We start from the raw sequence: 13,267 nt of genomic DNA, 5'->3' as shown, positions 1-13,267 counted from the left end.
ACAATACTACAACTAAGCCAAAGTTTTCTATAGGATACTCCTGAGAAGTGCATAATATTTTTTTTCATCTAATTCTCAGTGAAGCTCCTGTTTGGTAAACAATGTAAAAGAAAAGTCTTTTCATCTTTAATAACATTTCCATTCCCCAGGTTTGGAGGGAGTGAAACAAACTTGAGAAAACCACCCATTTTGGAATTTTGAAAGTAAAGCTGATAGAAACTGCTAAAAAAAGAGAAAAGCAATTGCTAGCTGTGCCTATAACCTGAAAGTCCATCTTTAAAATTGATGTTTCCTTCAGATATTTGTCTCCCACATCTGAGGCTGATGGAGCCACTCTGACTGACTTCTCCTAAAACACACGAGCACACTGTGAATGAAAAGGCCTCAGAAGTTCTAAAATAAATATCACAAAATAGGCAGAGCTTTTAAAATGATATAACTACTTTGTCTTTGGAATGGGAAAAACTTTGGAAGTTAAATGAATGGTAATAGCAACTGTAAAATAACTGACTGTATGTTGATAGTGTTGCTAAAATCAGGCATCTTACTCTATGATATTTACATTTTTAAAATTTGGTTATTTATTGCACTATTAATGACCAGACTGAGTGCCAACCCAGTCTGGTTTTCTAGCAGCACTCTTCCTTTCACTCTGTGTGTGCAGACCAGCATTACCTCCTTGAATTGAACAAAGGAGAAAGATGAGATGAGATGTTTCAAACATTCTTTATGTTCACTTATCCACTACAAGGGCAATAAGTGGAAATTAATGGAAAACAAACAAACAAACAAAACTATTTCATGCCCCACTTTATTATTTATTCCCTGTATTGTCTAATCTCTTCCAACTTCTGCTCAGCAGTGCAGTCTGTCTGACTGCAGCTGGCAGATGCAAGAGCAGACCAGGCATTACACAGCCTTGCTATCTAGGGAGAAATTCTGCTCTGTGATCTGATCTTGGTGCATTTCTTTCCTTGTAACCTTCCAGCATTAAATATGATATGATGCCCCTGGGATTTTGTTTCTCTGAGCATTTTTTGTTGATTGAATTATGGAAGACTGGTAGTATACAACCCATAGTGTACATCTACATTGACTACAGACTATAGACTATATTGTCTATATCTTCAGTGTATACATATTGTATATGCATATGTGTAGTGTTTATATGTGTATGTATTGCTCAGGGACTGTGATTTATCATTGAGGAGTTCACAGTTCTTTGCAAACCATCACATTGGACAAAGAAAGAATGTGATAGGAAGAGGGGACGAAAATCTATGAGTATAGTAGATGTACCAGCTAAATAATTCAAGAGGTTCTGGAACAGATATGTCATCAGACAAAGGTTACCATAGAATGCACTCCAAGCAATAAAAAACTTTTTTAACATAGATTTGTACATGTTTCTTTACAAAAGGCATTCTTACTTTTATACTGAACTAAAACTCCAATTCTTACAATTTCCACTACAAGTGGCTAGAAATCTTGTGCATTCTGTGACTTCTTAAATCATTAATGAACTGAAACGTTTGCTAAGCAGTAAATCTTTTCAAAGAGGGACTACAAAGGTTGAACATGACAGACCCTGAAGAATTTTAACACCCTTCCTGTGAATTTAAACTAAACAGATTGCAGACTGCTGTACTGTTTGCTCTTTAAACAAAATGGCAGATGTAAAATTAGCAGTCAAAAATGATTGGGCTACAGGAAGCAAAATTACTGAATGATATTTAGAACTATACTCTTGGTTAATGTAAGTTTATTACAGAACAGCGGAAAAGATTTTTCCACGTTTCTCAACAAAACCAGCAGATACTTACGAGCTCCACTTAAGCCATTGCACTTAAGTGGCTTAAAAATCTGAAAAATGATTAGGGCTTCAATTTATTATGCATACAAATATATTTGCCAAAAAACACCCATAAATTTTGTCTTGACTTCCATGTTTATCAGCTTTCCACAGTCTTGAATGCAAGAAGTGAGAAACCTACATTGTTTTGCATATATTTTACCCATTGTATGAAAGCACATACTGCTACTAGCTGAAATAACCTCCTTATAACCTTCTTTACTTCATAAGCTATGAATATGAAATCACAGAGGAAAAGGAGAAGTAGCTTTATATATAAAGTTACCAAGCACTGTTGGAGATAATGTACTGCATCTATAGTGACTATCTTAGCATGTCCCCATTCAGTTGCTTATAGAAAACAACAACACATCACTGTTACCTTCCATACAGCTACGCACGTGAGCATTACTGATCTCTTACCCTTTCCTTAATGAATGCTCAGACTATAAGTAGAGGATGAAACCTTAAAACATTTTTTTCTACTTTATTTTATTTATACATTCCTTAACATTAGGTTAATTCCAATATACAATATCACCTACAACTACATTTTTATGTCCCAACATCCTCTTAGCTTTGTGCTGTTGAAACAAATCATCTGGCTCTACTCTCAAAATCCTCTTAGGGTAGATACTTTGATTTAGTGAATTATATGTTTTGCCAACCATGCTTGTATATGGACAAAATAAATGCAATCAAAACCTGTAAACTTTACTAAAATGGAAATATTCTCACACCCTGATACAGTGACAGATTCAACTAAAAAAGAGTGGGCCAAACAGGTCATGTGTAACATTCTTCTAGTGCTTTCATGATAACATACAGCGCTGTGCCACAGGGAACAATTTTCAAGTGCATATTATTACTTACATAAAGAAACACAGACCTTTAAATGGTGAATAACTAGGAGCAAGATAATGTTGCTGTTGTGTGATCAAGGGCCATAGTTTCTTCATCCCTAAGACACATTGTAGGTTATACAAAAATATAAACTAACTTACGTCCTGACTGATTTATTATTAAATTTAATTATTTTTGTACAGAGGTTTCCAGAACATGGGTCCTGCAGCCTCACAGATCTTAATTCCTAGAGTAACCTAAGCACACGTGAACACATTCAAGTAGAGACAGCAGAAAATGGTTAGGCACATACTATTCATATTCTATGAACAGCTGTCATTTTTAGAAATTTCAGCTTCCTGATACCTATAATGATTCACTTATCGGCATCTAAAACCTGACCAAATAGGGAACTGATAACATAAATATGTCCTTAGATCCTAAAAAAAATGCCATTGCTAAGAAATTCCTTGTCTGCCTCATTACCTGATACACTCTGATGAACTGAGCGTAGCAAAGTGTCATGCACCTCAGCCCTGCAGGTACTTCAGTGCCACTCACCAGACACAGCTGCTGTGGCACCACACTCTCATCTGGCTCCCCTGCTTATTCTCTCCCTGCTTGTTTCACACTGCACCGTGCAGGAAATTTCACACACATCCTACAAAGAGAGCATTTGTTTAGTTTGGTGAAAAGGAGGCTAACAGGAATTCTAATAACTGTCTACAACTATTTGAAAGGGATTTATAAGACATTGGAGCCAAACTCTCCTACATGCTGTTAAACAGTATAGCAAGGGCAATGATCATGCATTGCAGCTCTGAGGGTTCAGACTGGACATTGTAAAAACCTTCTTTACCAGGAGGGTAGTACAACACTGAGACAGGCCAAGAGAGAGGTGGTGGGATTTCGACCCCTGGAGGATTTAAATACTGAGTTAGACAGTCTTACTTCAGTCTTTCAAGCAACATTTTTCTGTCTCTATCGCTCTTTAGATACAAGTAAGTCTCAGATCACCATGAAAGGCAAAGCAAAAGTGCATCAGTAAGAACCATATCAGTTCAATGCAATTGATCATAACCACCATCTGGAAAGGTTTGTATAATTCATCTCTGACAGGCTGATTAAGCTTCATAATAAGCCTGGATGGCAGGTAAGTATAAAGTCCATTTCATAGGTAAGAAGTGATGCAACCAACCTAGCATTATAAGAAGAGTAAATCTAGTGAAGTCTCTGCAGTCTTGAGCTTGTATTCTAGCCAACAGAATAATTTACCTCAAAAAGAAGAGAAGCAATCCCCAAAACCTTCTGCATTGTTGAATGAGCTCCCCAAGAGAGGGTTTTGGTTACCTGCCCACTCTCAAATAAATAAATAAATACATGATTAGATTTTGAAACTTTCATTCATTGCTGTGAGTGCCCTCCTACCAAACTTTTAACCTTCAGGACAAGATGATCCCAAGAGAAGACCTTGGCCCATTTGGTTCCTCCATGGGCTAAGCACATCAAGTGAGTTACACAACGTGTATGGAAATGTGAACTCATGTTATTCCTTTCCTTCTGAAATATTTTGGATTATATTTGCTGTTAAATCTTTGTGAAGACACACCTGTAAAATGGCTTTGTGCAGGAACAAAATTGAGATATATATTTCCTCAGTAAATGAAAGAGGAAGAACTGCAAGGCTAGCTGTTATATGAGAATACGGTTTTCCAGAGATAGGATTGTAAACAGCATCCTATGTGACATTTTAACCGGAGAGAAAAGAAAGCAACACAGTTCAGATGGGATTCCTAAAGGACGAGCAACGAGGCTGTTGTGGTTTTCTGAAAGCAGGCCAGCCTGAACACTGTGGCCACATCTTGTTCCATCTGAGCAGCCCGTGTGCTGCCAGCAAGACATATCTTTCCTTAAAATTGCCAGGAATGCAAAGCAATGCGAGACAAGTCTAGACTGATTGCAGGATAAATGCAAGAAGCAACGAAGTGGATCCAAGTGTGTGGTGGATGACATTTGCCTGGCAAGGAAACAGTTACAAGTGTTCAAGTCCTGGAATGGGGTGGGGGAAAGGAGGGAGGGAGAAAGAAACCCTTTCCCAGAAGAGCACTTGTTTCCACAGAAGACTTCACCTCCCATCAGTGGGGAAATTCAGCTTAGCTAAATTTGCTCTCCTCTTTGTTAGGCAAATACATCTCCCTCTTTCTCAACACAAGTATTTGCAGATCAAGTTGAAAAGCCAGGTCCTGAACGCAGGTACTGTACAAGCCATGCAGATTGATCTCACTCAAAAATTGCTGTTTCTGCTAAACCCACCAGATTATGCCCTGAGCTGTTGCTCTCCCCTTCTTTTGCAGGTACCTCCCTGATGCCCCTCCACCTACCAAAAACTTATTCGCAAAAATCCCATACTTTGTCTTATCTCACTTCCTGATCATCCTAATGACACTACCTCTTAAAAAATAAAAATACATTTTTGAATGGCTTTTACTTAACATTTACAGTGCTGCTCCTACCTTCCACAAAGTCCTGTCCTTGATCTAAACCTTAACACTGCACAGTTTGCTCCCAGGGATGCTGTTCGAATTGCCCAACTTATTCAGTACTTATTCTGATGGGCAGATGTCAGTCCCAGACAAATGGCCTGCCTGGCCGAGCACACTTTTATTTCCTCTGACTTACAACGTATGTGCTTGCTTCCTGTGGAAACAGGCAGCAGGTCAGAGGGAAAAGGGAGGAGGGCCACACACACCCAGGTCTGCAAGCACAGTGCCGACAGACCTCTCTCGTTAGTATTTTCCTTCTTGGCTTCAAAGTTTTTCCACTCGTTAATAGTCTTTGTTTAAACTAACCAGTAGCTCTTGTCCGTACCCTTTCTGTCAAAGTGATCTTTACAGCTTGCTGCAACACTATGGCATTTACTTACTTCCCAAATTTTACTTAAAATTAGTGTATATATAAGTCCCAGCTATTACAATACAGCTTCGCTTGCTTTGAGGATTATTTATTCATTTATTTATTTATTTTTGTATGAAGACCTGTATGATAGCATTTTAGTATTGCCAAGTACCTACATTCAAACACAAGTACATTTTGTGATTGGCTTCTTTTAGATGATATTTTCTTCTTTTGTGCTTCTTTTAGATGATATTTTCTTATTTTTATTTTTATTTTTTGAATATGAATAAAGCCTTTTACCCTCATACCAAATATTCCTAGTCTTTGAGAAAATGCTAAGTGTCTTGAGACTCATAATGATGTTGCAAGAATTACAACACATGGCAGTCTCCCGATACCCTTCTGCACTGTTTACATACTGGAAGTTAAAATGTAAAATTTGCAAGACTATCTAATACCTTTAATTTATGTTTGTTAGAATAGTCTGTAACTCAATAAAAACAATAGTTCTTAGTGATGGTTGGGCTCATGTTATGCCCATTTAGTGTTAATTCTTGCAATCACTATGAAACAAATTCCACTCTGTAAGAAATGTTTAAAAGTACACAGGTCCAAATCCTGTCTGTGGCAACATCTAGTTAAGTCAATGAGATTTAGAAATGCGTATCTGAGGTCAGAATCTAGTTCATTGTTTCATGCAGCAACAAAAATGCTCACACGCAGCACATCCATATCCAAATGCATATCTCACTGACTTCGGTACATGTTAAAATCTGTAGAGGCTGAGTTTTCTCCCTTTTCTGTAATGCTTTTCTTTTGAGAATTCACAAAGTGATCATTAAATACTTAAACTTACGTAAGGCTGCAGTAGGAGCAATGTTCTGATCTTCTAACAGACAGCCTTAGAAGGAGCTAACACTTTGCATGCATGGAGACATACTATAATCATAAACAAAGATAATGTATTTCAAAAGGCATACAGAGTAAGAACTTTTGTTGCATGTGCTAGCCCTCAGACAATATGTTCTTCTCAGATGACCCAGTTCATGGACTGGAATTTTTATGTCTACATATTTGGAAGTGTACATGTGTATGTGTGCACAAATTTATATGCAGGAGAGTGTGTCAGCATGGAGGCTTGCTGTTTAAGTGGGAAAGCTGCAGGAATGCTGTCAGTTGCTGCATGGGCCCCACAGAAGAACATCTTATAGATGGGTTAGAGTCTAGTTCTGGATATTTACAAGTGTGTTGTACAGAACAGAGTCACACAGCAGGACAGGGTCCTCACTGGTCGAGCTGGTTGTCATTCACCTTTTGCTGTGAATGGGTAAGCCTCTTTGTGTGCTTGGACATTAACAGGAAATAGGAATCCTAAGTAGCTTATTTCACTTTATAGATGAGATGAAAAATGTCATTTATTAATTTCTTCCATTCTAAACATCTGATTTTATTTGAAGTATGCTGAGAATGAGCGATTATCTTGAGGCACAGGCAGGCAAGTTTTCTAATTTGTTCTTAATGACTTGTGAGTGGTTCAACATTTCTTTTTGGGTGACAAGGTCCGTAACCAAACTGACAAAATATATTCTTTATCTAAGCAGTACAGGTGGCTACTTTTCAAAATCGTTTCTTTATTGGAGGGCACTTTGACCTTGTTTTGGATTTTGTTTGCCAAATCATATCCTAGTCTTGCCATTTTAACCACACACTTCAGCAGATTTCAAACAATGGCAAGTTTTCTGTGGCCAAGTCCTTATTTTTAATAACGAGCCCTCTTTTTTAATATCAAGATCGAGACTACTGTTTTCATATCTCTAGCACACTGACTGGTTAGAAGTCTTTTTCTTCTGTGTTTGATTAGTAAAATTGATAGGTTTAGAGGGTTGGGTTGCTATTGCGATTGTTTTGGCAGGATGGAAAGAAACACAGAAGTTTGTTTGTAATGTATGAAGTCCTTGACATACTGTACTATACTTCAGAGGCTCCACAATTTATTTTTTGTTGTAGCTTGCCTTTAATCCTTGCCAATTTCTTTCCTTTTCCAAACAAAGCTAGGCTGTCAAAACCTAAGGTTACAGATTTTAACAGCTAGATCCAATTACTGAGCTTTTTTTTTTTTTTTTTTTTTTTTTTTAATTTACTATTTTCTGCACAACTTTTGACTAAATAGAAGATCTCTGCATATGGGCTAGAGAGAGCCACTAGCCAACAGAAACAAAATATCTTGATTTCACCACCCCTGGACTGAATGCTTTTGCCACCATAATCCATAACCATTTTCTGAAATACTGCTTTTAAAAAGTTCTTATAATGAAATCACCGCACTGGCAAATACCTTTGTCAGATCCAGTAATAACTTTTCCAGGGGCAGCAACACAGTTTGCTTTGGCTAGTTTTTGTCAGAATTTTTATTGGTTTCCTTAAAGAATTTTTATTGGTTTCCTACAGCTTTAATAAAAAAAAAAAGAGCATTTTTCAAGAGAACATGCAAGAGTGGGGAAGAAAAGGAAGGGCGAGCTCTTCCTTTTCAATTAAACCATCTCCACATGTCCTGTAGATCAGCATGGGAAAGAAAAGGAAAAATGGAAATAATATATCCTATATATGTCTACATGGAACAGAGGTCCCTGACATTGTGCTATTTACGCCCAAGTCTTCCACTTGTTTCAGCAAAGCCTTACTGCAGCTACCTAAAGGCTTTCATTTTCAGGTGTATTTTTGGGGAGGAAAGGACTCACACATCATTTGGTTCAGCAGGTGACAGAAGAATAAGGGGCAGTTGGGGAAGTGTACTCAATGAGATGGAGGTGAGGAGTAAGAAAAATAAAGTATCTTCAGAGTTCTCAAGATTTCATAAGTTTCTCAGAACTTCTTCCAACTGCCCTGTTCAAGGCTCAGCAAGCCTAAACAAGGACTTAGTTCTCAAGCAGTCAAGGATTGTTGGGAAGCTACAGCTCTCACTTAAACTCATTATGTTCCTTTGGTGGGGAGACAGAGTGCTCCCAGGGCTGGAGTGGGAAAGGGTATGTGAGTAAGGTTGTTTACCAAGGGCACACTAGTTTGTAAAGGTGTGAAACACTTTCTACAGGTATACCAGGGCTCTCTGGTATGAAAGCAAAGACGCTGGCAGGTGGGAAGAAGTGGTCAGGGCATAGCTGTGAGAACCTTGGTGTGCTTCAGTGATTTGTAAGGTGGCTAATGAAGTCAGTCAGCTAATGTTCTACGTCTGGCAGCTCCCTTTGTATGAACCACGAGGAAGAAGAAGCCTATTTTACTTTTTTAGTTTTCTCATTGGTTTGTCCCTTCTTCCCTTCACAGAGCTGTCCAATGGTGGAATCATTCTCCGGCATATTTCCTAAGGTCTGCAGGAGGAAGAAATCATATTAATCTGGATTTTGAGCATTAGCAGATCGTGATTTTTCTCCAAAAAATGTATGTTTTATAAGTAGATCAATTCTATCCCTAACACTGTGTGTTGCATAACAAGGCATGGATGCTTCCAAAGAAAGCAAGTTAGGCATCTCATCTCCAGATTACCAAACCTTCCAATGCTGAGCATTTACAGTTGTGTTTCATATTACCTTTGAACTATCCAGGCCCTATTTTACAGAACGTCCTGTAAGAATTTTTAACTCTAAATAAACAAAATATAGGTTTCACCTTTGTATTTCTGCAAAGCCGTTTGTCAGAACTTACGTTAAGAAAAAGTGACCAACAATGGAGAGACATTTACTGTTTACAGAAAGCACCAGACAAAGTATTACAAATGGCTGTTTTGTGCACCCCATGTGTAAGCTGACCTTTCAAAAACCTAAAGCTGTATTCTAGTTATCCCCATGCTACTGTACCTGAAGTGCACATGAGGTTTCTTCTATCAGTGCTCTTTTCAGAATGCTTTGAAGTTAATTCTACACCTCCCTAAGTATTTGGCAATTACTGCCTCTTCAAATGAAAAAGTAATATAGAAAAACACAGCTCAAAGAGGAATACAGTCATTCTCTCTCTCTCTCTCTCTTTTTTTTTTTTTTTTTTTTTTTTTTTTCCCCAGCCATAGGAATCAATGACTGTGGGGTAATTCAGCATCCACCCTGCTGGGAGACAGAAACTAAGAGGAAACTTGCAACCTACAGTCTACATTTTAGATAATATCTATAAAAAATAGAAAATGGAAAAATTGGAATGGAAAGGTTATTTTCTCACTGATTTATACACAGCAGTCACCCAAAAAGAAATGCAAAGGTAGAGATCCAATATCTCAATCAGATCTGATTTTTGACATTACAGAAGAATAGATAAGAGATCGTATTGGACTTCATTTCAACTAATACTTTGAGGAATATATGAACCATCTGCTGGTGCTTAAAAAACAGCCCTAAACTTGCTAAATAAGGCCATTATATTCAGAGTTTCTTTCAGATGCTAAAGTAGAAGTGTTGTACTAAAAACTTTGTAATTTCAACTCAACCTGAAAAGAGAGTAAGTTTTTGGGTCATCTTACACAAGCTCCTTATATAAACCCCTTATTACCAACCCGTGTGCTACTGTTTATGGGTATACATGAGCCACCAAGTCTAGAATGGTAGCCATCCTATATTCAAACACAAGAGATGCAGTAAGTGGAAGGTAGAGTAAAACTAACAAGAACTGATGGAAACAACTACAGGAAGAGAAAGACCCCTTCAACATCAAAGCCCTCTAATGCCTTGCCCAAATGATTAATGATATTATCACCACATTGGTGGTATGCAGACTGGAGAACTGGACAATGTGGTTGGAAAATTGGCTGGCTCAAAAATTTGTGACCGGTGCTGCAATGTCCAGCTGGTGAACCGCAGAATACTTCGGGGGACAATACCGAGACCACTACTGTTCAATGTCTTTATTAGCAACCTGGATGGTAGCACTGAGGGCATGTTCAACAAGTTCACAGACTATACCAACTTGAGAGATGCAGTTGATAAGCAAGGTGGCAGGGCTGCTAGTCAGAAGAACCTTGACAGATCAAATAAAGGGAAAGACAGGAACTACATAAAATTCAACAAAGCTCAACGAGTACAAAGTCCTGCAACGTGGACTGAGTGATGACAAGAAACAATTTAGGCTGGGCACCAACTGCCCAGGGAGCAGCTTTGCAGAAAAGGCCCTGGGGGCTGTGATGGGCAAGGCAGACATGAGACAGCAGTGTGTCCTTGCAACAAAGGTTTGTCACCTGCTGGGTCATGTTATCAAGAGCCGCCAGCAGATTCAAGGATGTGGTTATTCCACTGGATTTGGCACTTTTTAGCCTACCCAGGGAATACTGGGTCCAGTTTTAGTACTCCCAGTTCAAGTGAAATATTGAAAAATTATAGAGGGCCAAGAAGAGGGACATTAAGATGATCAGAGAGTTGAAAAACTTGACATATAAAGAAATATTGAAAGAATTGGGTTTGTTTAGCCTAGGAAAGAAGACCTTCAGGGGTGGTCTCATGGTATTCCAATACCTAAAAGATAGTTACAGAGAAGGTGGAGGTACTCCCTTCACAAGGGCACACAGTGGCAGGACAAGAAGCAACTGATACAAGATGCTCCACAGAAAATTATCTGGATATAAGAAAAAAATCTTCACTGTGAGGTTGCCCAAAGTAGTGCTGGAATCTACCTTACCAGTGATATTCATTACTTACTCAGACAGCCTCTTAGATAACCTAATCTAAGGCCCTGCTTTCAATACAAGTTTGGTCCAGATGATCTCCTGAGGTCTATGCCAGCTTAGACTTTTCTATACTTCTGTAGGTGTAAACACAGCAAAAACAAATAATGTGTGAAAAAGAAAATTATACATAATGCTGTTAATACACATCATGAAAAATGTATTCCCTTCCCACTGTCCTTAAATTTGTAAGAAACTTTCCATAAACTGATGGGAAAGCCAAGCTACTTTTTAAAAACAAAATAACATTTTATTTCATTACAATGGAAAAGCCAAGAGATTTTATCATCTAGTCCCATTTATTTCACTAATGATACATTATGTCTGAAAAGCGTTATGGAAAGTAAGAGTCTTCAGTGTCATATCTGAGTGCTAAATTAAGGCTTCTATCATCTTCTTCACATCCATACACTGAAATCAGCTTTGTCTGCAAGTAGTCCTATCTTTTGTCATAAGAGTATAGTTTTGGATCTTTCAGCTTGCAAATGTCCTGCCCTGTTCAGTGGCAGTGAGAAAGAGCAAGGATCCAACTTTCAGTTGGTTGTTCACAGAATACAGACATCCATACCAGTCTTCCTAGCAGATTAAGAAAAACTTATTTAATAAATCGTTAAAAGAAAAAAGGCAGCACAGCTCACATATTTTTGGCTTGTCCAAAGAAATAGTAAGGATCAGACCCAAGGAAACAGCTTGAAGCTGACAGGAGTGGTTCAGGCTCATTATCATGAAAAGGTTCTTCACCAAGAGGGTGGTCGGGCACTAGAACAGGCTCCCCAGAGATGTGGTCACGGCACCGAGCCTGACAGAGGTCAAGGAGCATTTGGACACTGCGCATGGTCTGATGTTTGGGTGGTCCTTAGGGGACCCAGGAGTTGGACTCGATGGTCCTTGTGGGTCCCTTCCAACTCAGGATATTCTGTGATTCTACGATTCTATGAAACCCTACTGAAATATCTCAGTAAACACCAACTTCTGAGAACTCTGATATAATGTATGTTCTAAAATAAACAGTAATGCTGGAAAGGAGAGACTGTTCTTATCAATACTTCTGTTAGAACACTGATAATTTGTTTAACTATATCTCATTGTGGAACTTCACTGTTATTTCCTATTTCTACGTATTTGTGAATGAAGATTTAAAAACTGTAGCTATGTAATCACTAAACGCAAAAAAGAAATTACTATTATTCTATTTAATTCTAAATTAATCAGAGAAACACTGATATCATGGTCCTATTTGACATATCTGCAAATCATCTGCAAGCTTTTTCATATCAAAATTTCAACATCTTGTGCATACAAATATGCCAGTAAGACCAACATTTTAGCCTGAATTTCTATAGTACTCATTTGGTCATAATGGCTACACAGCCTGCACTTTTGAGACCCTGTTCCAAAACTCTCTTGATTATAAAAGTGAATTATACCTACTGGAAAAAAAGGCTTATCTCAAATTATGGGTAAATTGTGCCCACTGCTCTTTCAGAGTACAACATCTGGTAGTGGGAGAGATACATCTGCTCATTTACAAATTCCACCTGGTTGTAAAGATGCAGTCTAGGGTATGACAAGACAAGCAGGAAGAACTGACACAGAATGGTTGTCTTGTATTTGCTCACTAAGGATTCTATTGTCAGTAACTTTGCTTTCAAAAGCTTATCTTTCCACATAATCTTGCCAAGGGAGGTACTTGGATATGCCACCTTTTCCTTCACAGTGTTATCCTGGGTCAAAATGGGTCAAATGGGTCAAAGAGGAGTCAGGAAAGAGGTCAACAGCACTTCTGAGACACTTAGCAATGCATTAAAAAAGATCACTAGAAGAACATCCGTCCAGCATAAGTCTGAAAAGTAAAATCCGGATAATTTGTTTCCAGTTAAAGCCTGAAGTCATCTGGCAGTGTGTTGATATTGCTTTAAAAATATTTATTCTAAGGTTCTAGCTAAGAATGAAATATGGATGACAATTATACAACAATTAAAAAC

The 13,267-nt window shown here is 38.2% G+C and overlaps 2 long non-coding RNA genes across 2 annotated transcripts in view; one reads left to right on the top strand and one right to left on the bottom strand.

The window, feature by feature from the left end:
* LOC118174184 overlaps window positions 1-13,267 on the bottom strand; it is a 74,646-nt gene that overhangs the window by 59,435 nt on the left and 1,944 nt on the right. The window lies entirely within an intron of this gene.
* Window positions 8,914-11,890, top strand: LOC118174185. The gene is made up of 2 exons (XR_004754581.1): window positions 8,914-9,022; window positions 9,639-11,890. It is a non-coding gene; the product is annotated as an uncharacterized LOC118174185 (long non-coding RNA).

The sequence above is a fragment of the Oxyura jamaicensis genome, chromosome 14 (genome assembly GCF_011077185.1).
Source record: "Oxyura jamaicensis isolate SHBP4307 breed ruddy duck chromosome 14, BPBGC_Ojam_1.0, whole genome shotgun sequence".
NCBI classification, from domain to species: Eukaryota; Metazoa; Chordata; class Aves; order Anseriformes; family Anatidae; genus Oxyura; species Oxyura jamaicensis.
This window is presented reverse-complemented; position numbering and strand designations above follow the sequence as displayed.